The sequence below is a fragment of the Epinephelus fuscoguttatus genome, linkage group LG21, assembly GCF_011397635.1.
Source record: "Epinephelus fuscoguttatus linkage group LG21, E.fuscoguttatus.final_Chr_v1".
In the NCBI taxonomy this organism is placed as follows: Eukaryota; Metazoa; Chordata; class Actinopteri; order Perciformes; family Serranidae; genus Epinephelus; species Epinephelus fuscoguttatus.
Window position 1 is genome coordinate 121,323 of NC_064772.1, and position 25,052 is coordinate 146,374.

At 41.7% G+C, this 25,052-nt stretch overlaps 1 protein-coding gene and 1 long non-coding RNA gene across 2 annotated transcripts in view; one reads left to right on the forward strand and one right to left on the reverse strand.

Moving 5' to 3' along the window:
- Positions 1–1,572, reverse strand: part of LOC125881597 (uncharacterized) — a 31,319-nt gene extending 29,747 nt beyond the window's left edge. The window contains exon 1 of the long non-coding RNA XR_007448247.1: positions 1,268–1,572. This is a non-coding gene — a long non-coding RNA (uncharacterized LOC125881597). The remainder of the gene's footprint in view (positions 1–1,267) is intronic.
- Positions 1–25,052, forward strand: part of LOC125881595 (CBY1-interacting BAR domain-containing protein 2-like) — a 62,013-nt gene that overhangs the window by 30,478 nt on the left and 6,483 nt on the right. The gene's annotated exons all lie outside the window — the stretch shown is intronic.

Here is a 25,052-nt window from a genome sequence, read left to right on the forward strand (position 1 = left end):
TGAAATTATTAACACACCAGTGCAGTTTAGTGTTCCCCTGATGCAAAAGGCCAAATGAGGATTTTATCAATCAAGGAACATGACATGTATTTACCAACGTTAAAATTTTAGTGCCTTTTATGCAAAGACCCTTTATCATAGTGAGAATTACTACTTTTTTCCCCACATACAGTCTGTGAAGAACCAATGGAAAAAAATATTCTCAAAATGAGACAGCCGAACATAGCATGATTCCACAGTGGCAGTGAGCTTTGAGAACAGTTGAATATCCTTTTAACAGCAACAATTACTTTAATGTGGATGAATTGCGTACTGTACATTCATACTCCAGTTGTCTTGGTAGTGCGCTGTTAAATTTAAAATCACATTCAAATATAAAGCTGAATATCTACAGAACTTAAACACAAAACTATTTTATGAATGACAGCCACTTACTCAGCAATAAGATCATTTTGGTGGTGAGTGGGCTTTTAACCAAAACAGGCTGTAGTCAATGTTTTTTACCTGTGTTTTAAACCTGTCATCTTTCTCTCATGTAGGACATTTAAGGAAAGTTAAAATGCCTAGGCCAATGTGATGTTTACTCCACAGTAAAGAGGTTGTTTCACAAGAAATTAAGATTTTGCTAATTATGACACTGGGTCCTAATCCATCGGTTTTATAATTACTGTTACAAATCTTTTGATTTATTTCATGTGTACTTTTTGTAACCTTTTAATATGGATGTTTTCATGAATGCAAGATTTAACTTTATTTTATTAAACTGTTGCTTGTGTAATAGTTATAATTTTTCTTAAATAAAATGGATCAGTCAAAATTTAGTTTAGACTAAAAGCACATTTTTTGAAAGCTGTCATTCATCAGTTTCCTGTGATGATTGGAAATACAGTGGTGATTAAAACCTTTAACAACATATAATAGTTATTAATGGCATCTTAATGTTTTCACGTTGAGCTCATGTTGAGCTAACAATCATTAATTAGCAGCACTGAATAAGCATTCAAACTGTGCAACATATGAATGACAGACACTCACTAAGCCATAAGCATTCAGTGTGCAATGTATATAAATGACAGAAATTAGTGACCAAAATACACAGAAATAGTCTACAAAATGCAGTAACACAAATCTCTCAGGCTATTACCAGCTAGCGGCTAGCTCTGCATCACATCATGTAAACAGATAGAATTAACCTATAAGTCGGCAAAATATGGATAATATAAACATCAGCAGAGTGTAACATAAACATGAAATAACATCAACTCACGGTTTTATGGACGCACACACTGCAGAAACGTTCATCTGATGTCTCCACGCTCTGAACTGACCTACACATCTTTGAGGCGTTCACGGACATAGGCAGTGTGGGATATCTGAGTTCACATGCACGGCACATGATCAGCGCGTGATTAGGCAAAGGAGATATATAGGAGGGAAACATGCACAGAGGGATGACCTTTTGTACAAAGGGTACTCTCCAAAATCTTCTCAGGCTCTGCTGCTGGGTGTAAGGTGCTTAGTTATCTTCAAGTACAAATTTAAAATAATCAGGCCCCCACAGAAATGGACTGCTTAATTATTGTCAGTGACAATGTTAAACATTAATGCTTTGTTTTATCTGTAGTGGATGATTTGCTTGTCCTTTCAATTGACAGTCATATTTGATTGTGAAATACAACATTCATTTAGTAATAAAGACAAAAGGAGTGCAAATATAAATAGAATTTATTGAAATTTTAAACAAGTTCTAGATGAACTGAATGTTTTAAATAAAAGGACGTAACAGCAAAAAAAAAAAAAAAAACAAAAAAAAAACACCCCTTAAGTCAAAACAGACTGAGCCTGTGAAAGTGGTAACAGCCATGCCCAGCATGGGCCCAGAGAGCTGCAGAGTACATGGGGTGGTAGGGGGAAAGGGGATAAAGGGTGGTATTGTAGGGATGAGGAAGAGCAGAGATGGCAACAGTGTTATGGCTACAGATGTTTTTTTTGTTTTTTTTTTTTGTTTTTTTTTTTAACAAATAAAGAATATAAAAAACTCAACATTAGCCATGACAGCCTGGGCTATATTAAGCCCTAACAAATTCAAAAGCAGTGACACTACCAACTGTAAGCAGGCCACTGCGTTTGGAGGTGGTCTTTAAGACAATTAACTAATTTACTTAAAAACATATAAATTCCCCTAGGTGTGAAATGAACTCCATGTTTCAAAAATAGCCCAGGACTGTCATGTCTGATGTGAGACTGCTCAATTATGGCACCATTTAAACTATGAACAAATGTAGCCATAATACTGTTAAATTTCCTGGCCTTATCAATCTTTGCTGGATTGCCACCAGCCTCCCACCTGCACCTTTGGGCCAGTAAAGAAAATATTATCTTAATGCTGGAGGTGAAGCTGGTGCAGGTAATAATAATAATAATAATAATAATAATAATAATAATAATAGTAGTAGTAGTAGATTTAATTTGCACTTTTCATCCTTGGATCTCAAAGTGCTACTGGTTAAATGCATAATAAAAACGTATGAAAAAAAAACATATGAAAAACAAATCAAAACAAAAAACACTATAATTATCTCAAATTAACAGTCAAAGGCCTTTTTGAATAAAAAGGTTTTCAGGCCTTTTTTAAAAGAGTCCAGGCTCTGTACAGCCCTCAGCTGGAGAGGGAGGTTGTTCCACAATCGGCCGAGCAGAAGGCTCGGTCTCCCATGGTGCAGAGCTTGGTGCTGGGGACTTGGAGGAGTAGGCTGCCTGCAGATCTGAGGGTGCAGGTGGAGGATTGTGGAGTGATTAGATCTTGTAGGTAGGGGAGTGCGTGTCCACTGATGCATTTGTGGGTGAGCTACAGAATTTTGAAATTGATCCGGGATGAGACAGGGAGCCAGTGCAATGAGTGTAGAATGGGGGTTATGTGCTTGTGTTTACGGACTCTCATCAGGACCCTGGCAGCGCTGTTCTGGATGTATTGCAGCTTCTGAATGTTCTTGTCAAGAATCCCGATGAAGAGTCCGTTGCAATAGTCCAGTCTCCAGGAGATAAAGGTATGGACTAGCTTCTCTGCATCTGGGAGGGTTAAAGTGGGGCAGAGTCTGGAGATGTTGTGAAGATGGTAGAATGAGTTCTTGCACAGGTGTTTTATAGGGTCATTGAAGGTCAAGGGGGGTCAAACCGAACCCCCAGATTTGTAACTGAGGAGGAGAGAGGGATGGGCTGGCCATAAAAGGTAAATTGGGATATGGGTGAAGACTGAACCTGGTGTGGGGTGCCAATGCGAAGTGCTTCTGTTTTATTGCTGTTCAGTTGGACAAAGTTATTGTTCATCCATGCCTTTATCTACTCGAGACAGGTGGTGAGGGATGACAGGGCTGCAGAGGGGTTTGGGGCAGTTTTGATGTTGTGTGTCATCAGCATAACAATGACATCCCATGTCTGCTGATGAGACGACTGAGGGGGAGCATGTAGGTGATGAAAAGGAGGGGGCCAAAACTGACCCCTGCGGAACACCACAGATGACAGGGAGCAGCCTGGACTTGCATCCTCCCAGCGAGACATATTCCTTCCTGTCTGAGAGGTAGGACTGAAACCACTGCAGTGCATGGTCAGACAGTCCAGTGGTGTTCGGAAGGGGCTCCAGTAGAATGGTATGGTCCACAGTGTCAAATGCTGCTGTCAGGTCCAAGAGAATGAGGAGTTATGGAGATCCTGCATCAGCTGCCATTAGTAGGTCATTTGTCACCCTACGCAAAACTGTTTCGGTGCTGTGGGCTGAGCGAGACCTGACTGAAATTTTTCAAACAGGTTGTTATGTTTGAGGTAGTCCTGAAGCTGGGAGGCAACTGATTTCTATAGTACCTTGGACAGAAAGGCGAGGTTTGAAATAGGCCTGTAGTTTGTGATCCAGGGGGTCCAGGGTGGGTTTCTTAAGGAAGGGTCGGATGACTGCAACTTTGAAAGCAGGTGGGACGCAACCAGTTTGCAAGGAAAGGTTTACAGCCTGGGTGATGATTGGACTGAGGATGGGGATGTATGATTTGAGCAGAGTGGTTGGAATGGGAACTTCAGAGAAGCATGGGAGGGATGGCAACCTCCCCATCGAGGGGTTGGAGGCAGGGGCAAACAGAGAGGAGGAGCTGGGCATCAGAGAGTAGATGTTGTCGACTTTGGATCTGAAGAAGTCAATGAAGTTGTTGCATCACTCATCTGTAGCTTGAGTGGGGGAAGACGGTTGTGGTTTCAGGAGATGATTTATTGTAGAGAAAAGCCTTTTAGAGTTGCCAGTGTTATTATTGATTAGGTTGGAGCAGAATTGTGACCGAGCATCTTTGAGGGTCTTGGAGTAGGCTCTTTGATGTTCACAGAAGGCCAGTTTGTGAACAGTGAGCCCAGTGTGTCTGAGTCGACATTCCAGGGCGCGGCCAGCCATTTTCATTTTCCACAGTTCCTGTGTGAACCAGGGGGCAGAGTGTTCAAGCCTGACCTCACGTGTCTTGACAGGGGCATGAAGGTCAAGAATATTGCTCAGCGATGTATTATAGTGCTCCACTAGTTCATCCATGTTTGCAGAGGCTGGGACGGTGATACGTTGGAGGTCTGTGGTCATGTCAACAGAATTGGTGCATTTTAAATTCCTGAAGGACATATGACACTTAGGTCTAGTGGAGGGCAGCAGAAATGTCAAGTCCATTGAGACCACCTTATGGTCGGACACCCCCAGATCATATACCTCTAGGCTCTTGATGAGGGCTGAGTCAGTAATGACCAGATCTAGGGTGTAGCCCCTGTTGTGGGTGGGGACCTCGACATGTTTCTGCGGACCAAGACATTCAAGCAGACTCAGAAACTCTGTTGCAAAAGGACAGGTGGGGTTGCCAACATGGATATTAATATCGCCAATGATGACAATATTGGTTGACATGGTGCAGAGTGATGTCAGTAGATCATGTATTTCAGGGAGGAATAATGGGTTTGGCTTGGGGGTCGGTATATGAGAAGCACTGTCATGGAGTATGGAGGTTTGCATTTGAAAGCTAGACACTCCATGGAGGTAAGGTCAGGCATCGGCAAAGGAGAGAGTTCCAGTTCAGCCCAATGAATGATGAGTAGACCACCACCTCGGCCTGAGCTGTGGGCTCTCTCCATGTAGTTATAGCCAGGGGGGCAGACTTCATTCAGCAGAAGGTGGTCCCCTGGTTTGTACCACATTTCAACTAGACACATAAAGTCAAGCCTTTTTTCCAGAATATGTTCATGGATGAGGAGGGATTTCTTGTTGAGGGCTTGTGTGTTGAACAGTTCCATAGTGACAGGAGACAGAGCTGGTGGTGGAAGTCTCTGCAAACTCCGTAGCACAGTGTGATCCAGTCCATTTCTTCCATTTCGCCTAGCGCTGTGATCTTGCGGATAGCAGCGGTAGCTGCTACAAATCCCTAGTGCGCCAGCCTTCCGATGACGTCGTAGAGGTGCGACGCGTTCAGCTGGGGATCAGATGGAAGGAATCGTAGCAGGACCATGCTGAGAATAGATTAACTTTTTCTGGGCACTTCAGTGGATATAACGGGGTCAGCATGGAAATCCGTGCTGTCTGATGGCTGTGACACACATTGGAGCAATGGAGCTCTTGAAACTCAGCAGCTGCGAGGTGGAATATTTCAGCATCAGGCCGGGTGCTGGTGGAGTTAGCCTAGCGCTAGTTGTTGTTAGCCATGCACCGAGCTGGAGGACTAGCCAGGTGGTCAATAGCATTGAAGCTGGCCGGGAAGGGTAGTAGTCCTAGGCAACGAGGCCAAACCAAACTGAGACAGCAGCAAAACTGTCCCATTGGAATACCTCCCAGCACCAGAAGAACAGAGTGTTAGACCCCGGTGGAGAGAATGGCAACAAACAGCTGGCGTTGAAGGCGATGGCAGCATGTAGGTTTCGTTGTGACAGCCGTGAATCCGTGCAAATAATCCAGGAGTAAAAACTTGTAGGCAAGCAGGGAAAAATCTAAAAACTAGTCATAAAATGACTTGAAACGTGTTAGTAAAACACTAGTTTAGTGACAGAGAAGCGGCAAACAAACCAACGCCAGCGTCCTCTCCTGTCTTCTCCTCCTTTATCATGCTGACCAGCTTGACACTGCTGACCTTCCCCACGTCATTGCCACCACAGTGGATGATGAGGACATCTGGCACTGCTCTTCCTCGCAGGGAGTGGGAAAAGAAGGAGAGAAGGCCTCTCCACTGCAGTCCACCCCAGCCAAACCACCAGACACGGATGCCCAGCATGCTGAGGTTGCTTCCCAAGGTCTCTGCAGCTCTCTGGGAACCACGCTGGACATAGCTGTCACCAATGATCCACACTGTGCCTATTAAAGTAAAATAAGTGTAAGAAATGCTTCAGGTAATGAAAAACAGGAAGTTTTTTTTTTTTATTATTATTGACAATTTCCAAACAGATACATACAACAGCCAACACTCACATAATTATTACAAAAAGACCACGACAAAACCACATCAATGGTAAAAAAAAAACACTTGCCAGACAAAACTTTAAATTGGATGGTTTTATATCTCACACATTTAGAAGATGCAGTTGTGTTTCTCAAAATGGATTCCTACTGAGAATTTGTCATAGCGACACCTAAGTCCTTCTCCCACTGATGTTTTATGTGGCATAGGCTGTCAGGAGAGGCCATGAATAACAACTTACACAAAACTGAAACCACTCTCCTCCCCGTGGCAATTTTCCTGAACTTATTGTCTAAATCACTATTGCAACCAGTGTTGACATTTTTTAATATATGTACCCTCAAGATAGATCTCAGTTGTACATATGAGAGAAACTCTGTCGCTAACACTAAATACAGTTTTTAATTCATTAAAGGATATCATGTCCCCGTCTTTGATAATCTGGCCCAGTTCATTAATATCATTATGTTTCCAAACGTTGTTGCATAATGTTCTGCCCCCTGCTGTAAATAGCAGGTTATTCCATAAGGGGGCATGATGGACCCAGAAAAAAATAAGCATCTATGTAAAGATTTAACTACCTCACATGAGAATTTTATTATAGGGTTATCCAATTTAAAGTTAATTTTAGGATGGAAAAATAAAGCTGCTAACGACACAGATTTACTATATTCTGCCAGAACCTTCTCTTCAGTCCACTTCCAACTGCCAGTTTCATTCTTGTTCATATAGGGCCATGACAGGGGAAATCTAGCATTGTAGGCCAAGTAGTATGTATAAACATCCGGGACACCCAATCCCCCACTTGTCCTAGGTCTCGACATTTTTTTGTGACTAATTCTTGGCGGCTTATCCTTCCACAAGAAACCTGTGAGCAAATTATTAATTTCTTTAAACCAATGTGGTGGAAATTTTAATGGTATGGCAGATATTAGCAATGACAGCCTAGGTAGGATATTCATTTTTATAACTTCTACTCTGCCCCATAAAGATATGGGCAAGAATGTCCATCTCTTAACATCCTCCCAGATTGCCTTCAAAAGTTGTGGTCCATTTAAATCAAAAATCTTATCTATGGGGGACTGGATGTTTATTCCAAGATATTTTATGCCATGAATTCTCCATTGGAATGGGGTAGAACCAAGATGTGACGAGTAGGTCCGATGGTTCAAGGGGATAGCTTCACTCTTAGTATAGTTTACCTTATATCCTGATAAAGCCCCAAATGCATCAGTCAACTTCATCACCTGAGGTACAGACTGGGACAGTTGTGTTAATGTTAATAATAAATCATCTGCAAACAAATTAACCTTAAAATAATATCACCCAATGTGTACACCTGAAATTTTTGCCTCTGACCGTATAGCACATGCCAAAGGTTCAAGGGCAAGTAAAAACAGGGATGGTGAAACAGGGCAGCCCTGCTGGGTAGATCTCATAAGATGAAAAGGTTCTGATATCATACCGTTAGTTTTAATTGATGCAACTGGATTATTATAGAGAGCCCTAACCCATTGAATGATGGTTGGCCCAAAACTACATTTAGTGAGCACACAGAACAAATAATATCTATCCTATCAAAGGCTTTTTCTGCATCCAGCGATATAGCTATCGCTGGATGCTGCAAAGCATTTGCCTCTGACATTACATGAAAAAGCCTCCTCATGTTATTAGAGGCAAGGCGGCCTTTAATAAATCCTACTTGATCCAGATGTATCAATGAGGGAATTACAGACTCCAAACGCCTTGCAAGAATTTTGGCAAACAACTTATAATCATTATTTAATAAACTTATAGGACGAAAACTCTTCATTTGTGAATGGTCCTTTCCTGGTTTAGGCAGTAAAGAAATTAAAGCTTGGGACATACTATGTGGCATAGAGTTGTTAGCTATCATATTATTAAATAATAGTTTAAGAAGGGGGGCTAAATCTTGTTGAAAGCACTTGTAAAATTCACTAGTGTAGCCATCGTTGCCTGGTGACTTCCCTGTTGGGAGTGATTTTAAGGCAGAAATAATCTCATATTCACTAACTGGTGACTCCAGACTATCTCTCTCTTCCTCTTTTAGACTTGGTAGGGAAATGTCCTTGAAAAAGATGTCCATGTCCTTCTCTTCAATAGAGCCCTCTGACTGGTAAAGTTTAATATAGTATTCTCTAAAGGCTTTATTGATTTGAGTTTGCTCAAAAATAGTTGATTCTGAATCACCACAAACAAAAAGTATTGATTGTTGGTTTTCCAATTGTTTTAATCTTAGTGCCAGCATTTTTCCTGCTTTATCACCTGATTCAAAATGTTTTCTACGGAGTCTGAACAATGCAAAAGATGTCTCCTCATGAATAAGTGATTGCAGTTCTGTTTTGGCAATCAGCATTGCATTTTTAAGTCTTACATTATTGGGGTCCAGCATATGCTGGGATTCCAATGTTTTGTGCTCCAAAATTAGTCTATTTTTCTTTAATACCCTTTCCTTCTTTCTCATCGTGCCATAACTAATTATCCAAACCCTGCAAGTTACTTTAAATGCCTCCCACACTATCTGCATTGAGGACACAGAGTTCAAATTAAAGTTTATGAACTCACTTATTTTTCCCCTTAATGTGGATACAAACATCTCTTCATTCAGCAAGGAATTATTAAATCTCCATAGTTTACATTTATGATCATTTACAGACAACATAAACAAGACTGACAGTGGGGCATGATCGGATATAATGATATTGTGTATTTTACTGTCGATAACATTCTCTGCCATAGCTTGTGATAACAGCAAATAATCAATCCTAGAATAGGAGTTATGAGCGTTGGGATAAAACGTGTATTCGCGGGCAGATGGGTTTACTATACGCCAAATGTCAGACACTGCCAGAGAGGTTTGAAACTCTTTCAGTTCTGCTGATAGTGAGGCATCTGAAGGCAGAGGGCGGCCTGATCTGTCCACCAAGGGGTCATTAACAAGATTAAGATCTGCTCCCATTAATATTGGATCTGACGAAAATTGAGACAAAACCAAGTTCAGCTTGGATAAAAATTCAGCTTGACCTATATTCGGAGCGTAAGCATTGACTAATGTGCATTTTACATTTTGTAAATAACCCGAGATGATAACAAATCTACCTTCCTTATCAGTGACTATTTGGGAGAGTTTGAATGACACCCGCTTTGATATTAGAATGCAAACACCCCTAGAGGCTCCAGAACCTGGTGCCGAGTAGATCTGGCCAACCCATCTCTGTCTGAGTTTAACACACTCAGCATCCTTCAAATGAGTCTCCTGCAACATTGCTACATCACATTCTAGGGATTTCAGATGTGTAATGATCTTATATCTCTTTGTTTTATTAGAAATCCCCTTAACATTCCAACTTATCAACTTTAAAGTAGACATAACTTCTTGCTAACAAAGTTTACACACATTAGGGGTTTGTATGTCTGTGTGTGCGTGTGTGTCTGTGTGTGTGTGTGTGTGTGTGTGTGTGTGAGCGAGCACATGAGCGCGTGTGTATGTGTGTGTGTATGTGTGAGCAGATATATACATGCGCGTAATGCGCGTAATGTACAGTGGTGGAAAAAAGTTTTCGGACACCCTTAAAATTTTACACAATCTCAAATATTATCATGAAATATTTGTGGAAAAATCTTTTTTGTGTTTCAAAAGGTGTGGCTGCATTAGACAGATACAAACAAATACAAATTATATTTTTTGTTTATTGTTTACAAGAAAAACTAACAAAACTAAATTCTTGACAGTTTCAATATGATGTGTGTATCAGTATAGCATTCCAGACCTTTCTTACACTTTAAATGTCATGTTTAACCCATAATAATAACAACCCACGGTAGGCTGGATAAATAAAAATGCAATGGTCTTGAAATAGGTGGAAAGGTTTCCCGTGCCACTTCAAAGCTTTTTTCTCCTTCGCTGCTGTCAGGATACGCTGTCTATCACTCCACTTGAGCATGCGGACAATGTACAGCCTCGGTGGATCATCAGGTCCCGGTCTCGGGCGTAGTGCTCTGTGTTGCCGTTCCACCTCTGGCACCTTTCCGGATTCCGGGTTCAGATCTAATATATATTTTAGTATCTCTCCCAGCTCAGTACCTGGATTGGGTGACTCAAACAGCCCCTCTTTTAGACCAACGAACACCAGATTGTTCCTTTTGCTCTGAGATTCCAAATATGTCATTTTAGATTTCAGCAGGTGAATTTCTTTGTTTAAGTCATGGGCCGTCTTAGCGTGCTCAGATTTAAAGTCCTCCAGGTTACTGATGCGCAGTTTGGCATTTGCCACTCTGTTCGTCATTGTGCGCAGATCTTTTTTCATGCTATTAATTCTTTTGTTCAGTGCGTCGAACTATTGCTCGACAGATTCCTTCAGTTCTGCAGATTGTTTCAATAGTTCTTGGGCCCAACCTGGAGGCATTTCTTCCGCCATACTCTCTATGGTTTGGCGTTCAACACTTTCTTTTGCTGTTTGTCTTGTCCTCCGGTACCACTTATTCTCACTCATTTGTATAGTCGTTGTTAGTGTAGAAAGACGCTTCTTTTGCTGCAAAGACTCTTGTTGTATATTATCCGATGGGTTAATTGTTAAATGTTAGGTCTGTGATAAGAACGCCAGCACCTTCAGCACGCCATCTTGTCACATCACGTCTCCCTCTGTCATGTATGTTGAAAAACAGGAAGTTAACTATAAAGGGTGAATCAATTATTTTTGTTGACAATACTATTATGTCACATCTGTAGGATAAAATAAAATAGAGAGCAACACCTCAAAATATAGATGACAGTCTTTTAAATGCTTTCTTTTTGTCCTTGGAAGACAATATAATATTAGCTGTCTAATGTCAAGTAGCCAAAACTGGTACTTACACTTTATGCTATGCAGTGATTTACTGAAAGAAATTAACATCTTGTAATAAGTATAATACTACCTTTCTTAAGCAATTTCTACATTTCTTTATCTTGTTCTAGATGATAATCTCACAATGCACTGTTCATAACAGTAACGTTAAAGTTACACATACATTTCAGTCCCCTTAGGACTTTTATCAGTATCAAAATCATAAATATGCGCGCTGTTTGCAATAGCGGTGTGGGTACTAGCAGTGGTCAAATTGTTAATTTTTACAAGGGGGATGCACTGTAGCTTTGATTTTTTTGCGTGCACACATCATGCCCACAACGACTTTCACAAAATGTACACCTCCCAAAGGACATTATTGCAGGACGTCTTAAGCATCACTATATTTATAATTCTACGATTCAATTTCCTTCAATTTCTTCCTTTTATCCTACTACACTACTGACACTACTGTGTATTCAAGTAATGAGTAAATACACCTTTTAATGCAGCAGAGTGATTTATTTTTATGTCTCACTAACACCCTTCAATCACTGGTAATCATCTCACCAACATATCATTAGCTGTAAATGTATTTTATTTATATAGCACTTTACAATCACCCCATATGTGAACCAAAGTGCTTTACTGACAATCAAACAACAAATGATACCAATATTATTTTTCTACTCCAAATATCAAGCAAGTTTTGCCTTACATAACCAGGTGTCACCAAAGCATGTACAGAAAAGCAGGTAAAGTTTGCAGTTACCTAGCTGGCTGGCTAGACTGCCTAGCTGGCCAATTTCACTTCACTTTGGCTAGCTGAACGTTGGCTCTATCACAACATAGACTAGGCTAACAGTAGCGTAGCTAGATAAGGCATTTCTGTAGAAATAGCCAGTCTGCAACATTCAAGTTTTGTGTGAGAAATCACGTCACTTAAATTGTCTGGGCATGAGTCAAATCCAAGCTTCTCACCCGTTCTTTTTAAAATAATCACGAAGGTCAAGGTCTTTTTTATTGTGTGGTCATGCTGCCAATGAATGCATCAATCAAGTGCATGAGTGAGTGTGTGTGCAGCTATAACATGCTCCCGTCTCGCGTACATGTGTTTTTTGGTTCCACCAAGTGCAAGTGGTTTCAACTTTCACTTTCTATTATTTATTACGTCTTCGAGCACTATAAAATAAACTGAGTTGCGGGATTTAGCTAGCAGCACAGCTCCACCTGCACACAGATTCTAGATTAACATGGGGGATGGTTTTTGGTCAGTTTTCTAACAAAGGGAATGGCATCCCGCCTCATCCCCCCTCAATTCGACCACTGGGTACTAGGAAATAATCTTTAATGTCAGCCGTTATGCACACTGCAAATCCAACTACTAACTCGAATTTCTTGTTTGGTATCAACAAAACATTCATGGTAAGAAAGAACACTACTGTTAAATGGCTAACATCACATGTGACTTAGCTTATTAACATTATCTTATTCAAACTATAATCAAGTGACATCCAAATAAACAACTCGTTACTAAAGTTAAGTGAAAATCTAAATTCAGGTCATTGTAACCCTGACCTAATTACTGCATGTCTTGACAAAATCAAGTGTTGCAAATTAACGTACCAAAATTAATGTTATATATTTAAAAACGTTGATGCATTTTTTGAGATTGTCTTATCTCAATAACAGCTGAATCATTGTTTCAAGTTTTGTTGTATAACATTAGTTTCAGGTAAACTCAACTTACCTCAAGTTTTGTGAAGGAGCTGGCACCAAGCGGGAGCAGCCAATACCACAGGGCTAGCCAACGTAGCGTAGCTTGTTAGCCTAGCTTGTTAGCCTTAGCTAACTTAGCAGCTTCGAGCGAGGTGGGTGTGTTTAAGCAACCAGGCTTAATTTGGCCCGCCTCTTTGCCCATTTGTGATTGGCTGGGAGTTGGGCGGACTCAGGCACTGCCAAGATGGCGATGTCCAGAGGCTACTTTGAGCTTCAAACCCACCCCTCAGAAACCAATGGGTGACATCCCGGTGACTACATCCATATTTTTATACAGTCTATGGGTGAAACAGATTCAGATATTTCACTGGTTGGATCTTCTCACCCACCATAGCGACCGTGATGTTCAATATTGTATTTGGTGGAAAGTCAGTGTACTCTTGAGGTAGGGTGAGGGGTCAAAAACAAAGTAGGCTGTTGTTACCCTATTCAACTCCTATAATGCAAATTAGCCAACAATATACACTTACGGAAAAATCTACAATAGTTAAATACTGCAGCGGCTTGTCAGACTTTAAGAGATGCTTTGAGAAGGGCTAACAACATCCTAAGCCTATTTTCTCACCGTCGTCCGTAACCTTCAGGCGTGTTCTTGTGAGTTCTTGGTCTAGCTATATCAGTACTGGCTGGGTGAACCTTAAAAAGAAAATAATGTCACTGATTGAGCAGGAATAAAAATATCACACACACATTTGTTAAATAATAATTGAGGCTCAGTGGAATTTACTGCACAGTTCACACAAAGCAGTTTCAGTAATCTCTACCCAGGTTGTTTTTCATCTCAAGTAAGCCTATTAGTAGCTTCAGATTGCCAACCCCAAGGGGACTTGTCTTCCTCCCATCTCAGAACACTGTTAGAAGTGAGAGTCCTGTCGCACTCCCTGCCATTTGAAGAGCTGTGAAACAATGTTGGTAATAGATACTCCAAAAATGAAAACTAGTAGATAGCTACTGAAATTAAAACAGAATAACGACGAACAAAATAGTGCTGTTGTAGATTCATCATGACCAGGGAAATACAGCTAAAAGCTAGATAATATTTATCTTCCCATCTTCCTAACATGATAACCATCCTCAGGATGCCATCCTCCTAATGCTAGCTAGATACTTAATTACTACAGGTTGCCTTGCCCAAAAGACTTGCTAAATACACTTTACTTTCAAAAAGGGAATGGGGTAATGTTAGTTAGACGTGAACGTGGGAGCATGTGGTTCCCACGTTCACCTCTAACTAACATCACCGGGAGCTGTCTGTTGGATGTCTAGTAACGTTAGCTAATTGTAGCTACAGTTTAACTCACAGCTAACTTAGTTACAAAGAAGAAGTCAGAATAGAGTAGCCTACCCTGAAACACAAGTAAGCAGTGCAATAATAATCCGAGCTAGACAAACCAATCGAAATGTGACATTACTCTTGCTAACATTAACATCAGTCATTTTAACGTTACAAATTGGCCTCACTCACACAGTGAAAGAACAATGAGTAGCCAGCTAGCTAGCACTAGTTCCAAAACGGACCAAATGACTCTGAAGAACATTTCATACTAGCCCACAGTCAAGCTAACGTTAGCTACTATAGGCTATGCAGTTCGTCAGTTTATCCACACAGCGAACAAACCACGTTACTTGGGGCAGATTAGAAATAAAATAGCTAAAGTTAGCTAGCTTCAACCCGTGAAGAAGTAACGTTAGCTAACGTTGTCATCACCCCTCCACTGACTTTCACCCCTCCACTGCTAACTTTAGCTGACACTGAGCCAGCTAAAGTTAGCTAGCTAGCTAGTCGTAATCCTATGCTAGCTCATGTCATTGAATCAAAGCAGATGAAGCAGTCGAGTGTAACAGTCACAAGTCACTCAATTCAGCAGAGATATATGTTAGGCTACATACCTGAGTTCTGATCCTTCTTGCGAGAATGCCGAAAAGCAAAAACCATGTCAGTACACGCACTTGGTTGCGCGCCTAGAATTCAAATTCAGACCGCAGTGATCCCATGATGCAATGCGGGGAGTGTAAAATCTCGCTTGTAAGGCCTAATAACGCAATGCTACGTTTGCACAGTGTAACGTTATGTGCCACAGACATCATTAATAATTATAATTATTAGTAATTATATTTTGTCTGTGGTATACAGTGTAGTTACAATAATATTAGAAAATACAGCTTTCCTCTCCTTACTGTTACTGTAGATTAACTGGGAAGGCACAGAATCTTACTAAAAATGTCTTTAAATTACAATGATTTTTCTGTTTTTCCACCATCCTATGGGCATTTTTAAATCTTGTAATACTCTAAAATGACTGCAAAATTCTTGGTATTTGCAGACATTTCTCTTTGATAATGTATATAATATTATCCTTTTACACAACATGTTTATTTTTTTACATTAAGAAACTTTTTTTTTAAATAAAACATTACTGTAGATATACTGTGCATTTTTATAAGTTTACTGATTAATGTCCTAAATTTACATTGAATAACATGAAAGATGCTTGTTTTTAATGTATTCTGACATAAAAATGCCAGTTTTTTACTGTTTAATGAACATTTATTAACAACAATGGGCCTCATTCACTAATATGTGCGTGGAAATGTTCTTACTTTGCGCACAAAATAAGTGTGTACGCAAAATCACTGTGGGATTCATGACACCTGCGCACCAGACAATTTTGTTCTCACCACCTTGCGTACGTGTGTGAATCAGAATCATTCTAAAGTGACAGGCGCGTGCTCGCAATTTGTGATTAGCATACTACCACGCCCCCATTTCTCCATATAAGGAAACCGCTTGCCTAGAGTTGATTCATGAATGAAGGAAGCGGTTACGCGAGGAGAGAAGTAGTAAATTTCACAGTTTGTTAGAAGCGATGGCGCCGGGTCTTACAGGAATGCCATGGGTCATTACAAGATTGTGGAGGACACAGCATGTCAGGATGATCTTGCATACCTTCTCAGGGGTATAAAGTAGTTTGCCACCGGCTGTATCCAAACACATCCAACGGCCCTTAAGCACGCCAAAAGTGCGCTCTTCGGCATGTGTGTGGGCATGTATGTTATTATAGCGCACCTCTTGAGGGGTTTCAGGGTTTGCGTATGGCGTCATCAGCCATGTTTTAAGGCCATATCCCCGGTCACCTAAACAATATAACATTTTAGCATTAACGAAATAGAGACTTGAAAAATACTAACTAAAAACAATTGAAATAAAACACTAGAACAAAAGATGCTCACCAACAAGCCATCCACTTCTCACAGCCCCTGCCTCCAAATGCATTCCCACTGTACTGTTTTGCAAAATAAATTAGTCGTGGGTGCCTCCTGGCCAGCGGGCCACAGCATTAAGAATATGGCAGTTGGCATTACAGATCATCTGCATGTTGATGGAGTGATTGTTTTTTCTGTTCATGTTGTTGTTAATATTTTAATTGTCACAATGATGAGGGTGAACGTGTGTCAATTTCATGGTTATTTAATACATTTGGCCAATATATTAGTAAATTAATGATTTTAAAAAATGTTAATTAAATCTCTTTTTAATGAATGTGGTTTTATAGACTTTGCATGTATTTAAAAGGTATGTGTTTGCATTTTCTAAGTCAGATCTGCCATCCTCATTTGTGCGTACGCATGGTCCGAGGTACTTCTAAATTTGTTCACAAAGAACAAATTCGGGTAAGAAAATATTGATGAATCCCGGATTTGTGCATCAAATGATCGTACGCACAGTTTAAGCACAGATTTGTGCGTACGCATTGTTTGTGAATGAGGCCCATAATTCTGTAATTGTAATAATTTTGAAAATTATTTTTAAAATTACTTTGACCTCTGTATTTTTACAGACAATTTTATGTAATTTTGGGTCCTGGTTATTTACTGTAAATTAACAGTACCCATCTGGGACCCCTGCTGCCAAACATTTTACTATATACTAGAATTTTACTGTAATTTTGAGACTAAACCTTTAAATGACAGCATATTTCTGTAAATTTACTTCTTTTTTTTTTTTTACAGTGTGGGACTGGGTTTATATGCCCAAGTTTGGTTTTAGTTCACGTGTCGGAGGTCAGATTTCCTTAGAAGGAGAAGGAGAAGGAGGAAGAGAATATTAGCAAATACAAGAGAGACCAGCACCAGAGCTGCCCAGCTCCTAAGGAATGGCAATGTTGCTCTGTAACTCCTTGATGCGCAAATAGATAACTGTTTTCTGCATATCAAATTTATTCTGTGATAATGTCAGATAGTGTGTTTACAGCTTGTTTTGCTGCCTCTAAGGAGCCAAAAAATATTGTTTTCAGTTGACAGGGACATTGCTATCTGTTACACACAAAAAAGTGATGTAAATATAAATGAGTAGATGATAGGTCTGACGAAGACCTAGTCATGGACATTATGCTCATGTAAGTATGACAAGGCTACCAGTTTGCAAAGTAGTCACTGGTGCTTGAGGAAAAACCCATCAAGTGCCTGGTAAATTGGCTCTCTGTCAGTGAATCTCCTAAACTCAGGACATAAGGAGGGTGTAAAATGAGGGGCAGTGTTGCATGTATTTGAATGCACTTTACATCTGCACTTGTCTGTCCCTTTATGTCTGTTTCTGGACTATGTATATATTTTTATGTGGCTGCCTTTATGTCCAAAGACAAATTTCCCTTGAATCTTAAATGACAACAACAGGAATCACATCTCCAGCACTAAAAATCAGAAAGATCCAGAAGTGTGGCTTGCCTGGAAAGTTCAAGGCACGGCTTTTATAAAATGACATGCTGCCAAGATTGATATGGCTATTGATGGTGTACAAGGTATCAGTAACTATTGTGAAGGTAATGGAGAGAGCATTCATCAAACACCTCCATAGCTCCATAGAGCTATGGAGCTCCATAGATCCCTCCAAACTTCACATCAATTGGGCTCTATTTAAGATCTGGCCAGCTACAGCTCCCTGTCTTTACTGGTGGAGGAGTTAAAAGTAGCTGCTCAAGTGCAGGCTCACCATGACCTAGAAGGAATTCAAAGATGACCATGTTAGAGAGGCCAGCATCACAACAAGGCCTGGGTGGATGTGGGCAGCCATACAACAGACTGAGCATTTTCTCAGGACAAGATATATTACATGGAAACTCTTGCACTGAGGGACAAGACCATGGGACATTTCACTTTTAGCAGTGGGCGAAAGCTAGTAAAACGGAGCAAAGAACCATGGTTCAGGCAGTGAGAAACTTGAGAGAGGAAGGGAGAAGAGCCAGACCTGTTGAGCTGGGGTTCAAAGTATTTTGGACAAGGTTAACCTCCCTAAAAGAAACCTCACATGTCCTGAACTGTGGAAGCTGGAGCCATATCTTTCCTGAGAGCAGTCTATGACACCCTCCTCAACCCCAGTGAAACTGCAGAGGTTTTTATGAGGGAGGATTACCTGTGTAAGCTGTGCAGTGGGAGAGGAACCAGGGACATATCACGGCAGGATGCAAGACTTCACGTACCCAAGGGAGGTACAGATGGCGCCATGACAAAGTACTCTTGTAGCGAGCATCTTGGATCAGTAAATGTGTAAGAAACACCAGGCCAAAGGAAAATCATTCCACATCATCAGCTTTGTTTAGGAAGGAGAAAAGCCACCCTGAGGCCAGACTTGGCAATGTAGTCATGGGAAAAGCACACAGATACTATAGGGGAGTTGACTGTACCATTGGACGAAGGCTGTGAGAGCATGTGTGTGTATGTGTGGCAGTGGAGCAGAAAGCGGGCAAATATCAGCCGCTGGTTGACTGCAAGGATGAATGCTGGCTTACCTGATAGTTCCCAGTGGGGGTGGGCTACAGAGGATTCCCTGCACAATTGGTATGGATTCTGCTGACAATAATTTATCAGCAATAATTCCATGTCCAGTTAGAGACCCCGACAGTAGAACAGCTGTTGAAAGTTGGGAGAGGTGGCAAAAACTGCCTCCTGTTGGCGCTGGCAAAAAGGGGAGGAGCTGAGACGGAAGTTGGGAGGAGAGGGGCAGTGATTTGACCTTTGACCTTCAAGCACAAAATCCTAATCAATTTATGCGTCAGTCCAAGAGGACATTTGTGTTTAATTTAAAGAAATTCCCTTCAGGTGTTCATGGGATATTGTGTTCACAAGAATGAGACAGATGCGAGGTCACTTGACTTTTAATCAGCGACATCCAATCAATCAATTTTATTTAGAAAGCCCAATATCACAAATCACAATTTGCCTCAGAGGGCTTCACAGCATACGACATCCCTCTGTCCTTTGGACCCTCGCAGCAGATAACGGGGGAAAAAAAAGGTAGAAACCTCAGGAAGAGCAACTGAGGAGGGATCCCTCTTCCAGGACGGACAGACGTGCAATAGATGTCGTACAGAACAGATCAACATAATAAATTAACAGTAATCTGTATGACACAATGAGACAGAGAGAGAGAGACAGAGAGAGAGAGATGCAGGACAGAGGGTAATGATAATAGCTTACAACAACATTAATGGAAGTAATAATATTATAATTATAATTACGGCTATTGTGGTACAATATGTTGAGAGTATATATTAATATCTGATAGTATACATATGTGACAATAATCATATGTGTATAATAACAGTAGAAGTATGACTATTGATACCAGCAGCAGCAGGAGGCATCTGGCAGGACCACGGGAGCAGCATAACCACACACGTCACACTATCCAGACACCGCTGCGATATAAGTTAACCTGCACGACAGTGAAGCACAAAGGCTCCGGAGAAGAAGCTGAGTTAGTGACATGCAGTACAGCCAAGTTCAAGATGCAGTAACAGGACATGAGAGAGAGAGAGAAGGAGAGAAAGTGCTTGGTGTATTATAGGAGGTCCCCCGGCAGACTAGGCCTAAGTCAGCCTAACTAGGGTCTGGTACAAGGCAAGCCTGAGTCGGCCCTAACTATAAGCTTTATCAAAGAGGAAAGTCTTAAGTCTAGTCTTAAATGTTGAGACAGTGTCTGCCTCCAGACCGCAACAGGAAGATGATTCCACAAGAGAGGAGCCTGATAGCTGAAGGCCCTGGCTCCTGATCTACTTTTGGTAACTTTAGGAACCACAAGTAACCCTGCATTCTCTGAGCGCAGTGTTCTGGTGGGATAATCCACCTTATTTTCAAACACGGAAGTAAATAGTGATCAACTTTTGGTTTTTTGTGCGTGACTTCCGGTCAGCCGCTTTCCCTCATGCTTTGCCTTACCGGAGCTAACAGTGCAAGCTAATTTTTTTCAATTTTCAGTTGTTTATTAGCCAATCAGTTAGTTAGTTAGTCTGTGTATTTTTTATAGATAACTGTGCTCACGTTTCCGTTATAACGGAAATGTATTCCATCTAAACGCGAATAAATCGCACATCAATCATAAACTATGAACCAAAAAAGCACAATCTATCCCGAGTGAGACAAACTGCTTGATCCCCGTCTCAAGTGTACCAGCAGAGAACCTGCAGGTTCGAATCAGCGAAAAAACACACCGGGCTAAGCCTCTCTACCAGAGCAGCTGAAGCTGCGGCTTGCACCCTCGACACACAGACGGTGCTTCTGCATGCCAGCCAAACGTGTGCGCAACTGTGAGAAATAAATATGTGAGGTGTACGCTGCTTTTCTATCTTTTTTTCCCCTTTTCTTTCTTTCTTTCTGTCAGCGACATACACTCCTAACACAGGACGGGTTGTTTTAATTGACTGAGTTGATCATTAAGCCATAGTGATGCTGATAGCACCTGAATCAGCATGTATGCATCAACCATCCAGCTGTTACAACATGACTGAGCTAGCAAAGCAGTTTTGTGTTGCTATGTGTGGTATTTATTCAGTTTTGGGAAATCACGATGTCTAGAAAGCATCAGTGGCTGCAGCGGACAGGGACAGCTAACGTTAACACTAGCAGCAAAGCTAACATCAGGATCGTCATCCGTTAAAAGCCTCCCGTTGTTGGATACGACATGAAACTACTCCAGTTAGCTCAATCATGTTGTAACTAAGACATCCGCTGGAGAAAATACTTTTTTTCACGGGCCACTTTGTGAGTTTAGTGAGTTATTACAGACACGGCTAACGGCTAACAGCTAACGGTTAGCCCAGCTAATCTACGATAACCATGTTATTAATTACACACAGAGAAAATACGAATGTTTGTTCAGTCATTGTGTTTATAGACTTTACAAACATCAGATTAGTCTAAACGGTGATATAGTGACATGAAATATGTGATATATACATATATATAGCTAAACTCAGCAAGGTAAACAACAAGGCGATTCCCATTTATACAGTGGTAAGAGTGCTGGACCGGAAGTGTCGCACAAAAAAACGGAAGCTGGCTGCGTTCTGTTTTGCCTCCGCGTTTCCGTGAAAAATAAGGTGGATAGGGCACTATGAGCTTTCTAAGATATGATGGAGCCTGACCATTTAGAGCTTTATAAGTTAACAGTAGGATTTTAAATTCAATTCTGGATTTTTCAAGGAGCCAGTGCAGAGAAGCTAAAGCAGGAGAAATATGATCTTGTTTCTTAGTTCCTGTAAGTACATGTGCCGCTGCATTCTGAATTAGCTGGAGTTTTTAAAGACTTGTTAGAGCTACCTGATAATAGGGAGTAACAGTAATCCAGCCTAGAGGTAACAAAAGCGTGGACCAATTTTTCTGCATCTTTTCGGGCCTAATTTTCGCAATATTACGCAGATGAAAAAATGCAGTCCGTGTGATTTGTTTTAAATTCAATTCAATTCAATTTTATTTATAAAGCCCAATATCACAAATCACAATTTGCCTCACAGGGCTTTACAGCATACGACATCCCTCTGTCCTTAAGACCCTCACAGCGGATAAGGAAAAACTCCCCCAAAAAAACCCTTTAACGGGGAAAAAAAACGGTAGAAACCTCAGGAAGAGCAACTGAGGAGGGATCCCTCTTCCAGGACGGACAGACGTGCAATAGATGTCGTACAGAACAGATCAACATGATAAATTAACAGTAATCCATGCAGTAATTTAAATGAGAATTTAAAGACAAATCTTAGTCAAATATTACTCAGAGGCTTCTTACGGGAGCGCTAGAGGCCAGAGCAATGCCATCATGAGAAACTGTGTCATCAGATAAAGAGTCTCTGAGTTGTTTGGGGCCAAGAACAATAACTTCAGTTTTGTCTGAATTTAACATAAGGTGCTCATCCAGGTTTTTATTTCTTTAAGGCAATTATGAAGTTTAGGTAATTGATTAGTTTCTTCTGGCTTCATTCATAAATATAATTGTGTATCATCCGCGTAACAATGGAAATCTACAGAGTGATTTCTAATGATGTTACCTAAAGGAAGTATATATAGAATGAATAGGATGATGTGCTGACGTATTGCGGTAAGCATGTGATGTCATTTCCGGTGTTTTCTGTGACAGCGTCTCTGTGCTGCTCTAGTGAATTCTACTAGCCTGCTTTCTGCTTTCCTCACCTCAGTTTCTTAACATCTAATTCAAGACTTAACCCACACTAGTTCTGTTTAAGCACTAATAGCTCTCCTCCTTTTATGACTTATTTGCTAATGTTGTAGCTGTAGTCTGCACGTTATTAGCCTTGTTAGCTACATTAGCTTAATAGTTAGCGATGGCTTCTCCCTCTGCTCTTTCTTGCTCGGTGTGCCAAATGTTCAGTTATGCCTCTGCCTCCTTTAGCGACAGTGGTAATTGTAACAAGTGTAGCTTATTTGCTGTGCTGGAGGCGAGGCTCAGTGAATTATAAGCGCGGCTCCGCACCATGGAAAATAAGATAAGATAAGATAAGATACACCTTTATTGAGAAATTCCAGTGTTACAGCAGTCAAGGAAAAAGAGTCAGATTAAAGATTTTAAAATTAGACTTAAAAAACTTAAATAACTAGGCATGCAAATAAGTACAAAAATCCAAGAGTCTGCGATAAATAACAATAACAATAATAATAATGAAAATAATAGGAAGTGGATAATAATGAGCAGTAGTGAATAAAAATGAGCAGTGGATAAAGGGAGCACATCTAGTACAAGTGATTGTATGTGCAAAACAGCAGACAGCTGTGGTGTCCATAAAGTGTCCATAGTGTCAATAAAGTGTCAATAAAGTGTCCATGGTGCAGTCTACTGTGAGCAGTGCTGGTTATGTAGCCTGACAGCAGCAGGCAGGAAGGACCTGCGATAGCGTTCCTTCACACACTTTGGGTGAATCAGTCTATCGCTGAAGGAGCTCTCCAGAACTTTTATCTCCTCCTGCAGGGGGTGGGAGTCATTAGTCCTCAGGGATGACAGCTTGGCTGTCATCCTCCTTTCTCCCACCACCTGCACAGAGTCCAGAGAGCATCCCACGACAGAGCTGGCCTTCTTGATCAGCTTGTCCAGTCTCTTCCTATCTGCAGCCGAGACACTGCTGCCCCAGCAGACTACTCCGTAAAAGATGGCTGATGCCACCACAGTGTCAAAGAAGGTCTTCAGGAGCACCCCCTGCATTCCAAAAGACCTGAGCTGCCTCACCAGGTAGAGTCTGCTTTGGCCTTTCCTGTACAATGCTGTTATGTGATTAGTCCAGTCCAGTTTATTGTTAAGATGAACACCCAGGTACTTATAAGATGTCACCATCTCAATGTCCTTTCCCTGGATGTTCACCGGTGTTGGGGGCAGGAGTCTGCGCCTGTGGAAATCCACCATCAGATCTTTGGTTTTCCCCGCGTTGATCTGAACGTGGTTCCTCAGGCACCAGTCCACAAAGTCCTGGTTCAGTTCTCTGTACTCCCTGTCGTCCTCATCTGTGATGAGGCCGACTATGGCAGAATCGTCAGAGAACTTCTGCAGATGACAGGTGGGGGTGTCGTATGAAAAGTCTGCCGTGTAGAGAGTGAAGAGGAACGGTGCCAGCACTGTCCCCTGCGGGGCCCCTGTACTGCAGACAACCAAGTCCGATACACAATCCTGGGTCCTGACATACTGTGGCCGGTCCGTGAGGTAGTCCAGGATCCAGGATGTGAGGTGATTAGCCACCCCTATGTGCTCCAGTTTGTCCCTCAGAAGCGCAGGCTGTATGGTGTTGAAAGCGCTGGAGAAATCAAAGAACATGATTCTCACAGAGCTTCCAGGCTTCTCCAGGTGAGAAAGAGCTCTATGCAGGAGGAAGATGACGGCATCAACCACCACATTGCCAGGCTGGTAGGCAAACTGCAGCGGGTCCATTGAAGGGCCTACTGCAGGGCGGAGACGAGACAGGACCAAGCGCTCGAGAGTCTTCATGAGGTGTGATGTTAATGCTACTGGTCTGAAGCTGCTGAAGTCCTTGGGGTGCGGAGTCTTGGGCACAAGTACCACGCAGGATGTCTTCCACAGCTGTGGTACTCTTCCCAGCCTCAGGCTCAGGTTGAAGATGGTTTCAACTATCCCGCACAGTTGGTCTGCGCAGGACTTCAGGAGTCTGGAGCTGATGCCATCTGGACCCGCAGCCTTCCTCGTCTTTATCTTCCTCAGCTGATCTCTCACCTGACAGGCAGTGAAGGACAAGCTGGAGCAGGGGGGCTGTGTGCTGGGGGGTGGGGGTGATGAGGTGGGGGGAGGAGTGGGGGTTGGTGAGATGTCCGGGGGAGCGGGAGTGGGGGAGGTGTCGAAGCAGTGTGCCAGGAGTGTAGGTGGGGGGGAAGGTGAAGGTGAGGATGAGGGGGGTTGCAGCCGTGTGGTCTGGGCCAGGGGAGGGGCAGACTGATCAAATCTATTGAAGAACAGATTCAGATCATTCACCCACTTCTGGTCACCTCTGGCCTGGGAGTCTGGTTGTTTGTGTCCTGAGATGGTTTTCAGACCTCTCCAGACTCCGCTGACGTCGCTCTGCTGCAGCTGTTCCTCCATCTTCTTTTTATATCCTTCCTTTCCCCGTCTGATGTTTCTCCGTAGCTCCTTCTGCACAGCCTTCAGCTCCTCCTTGTTTCCAGAGTTAAAAGCTCTCCGCTTCTCCTT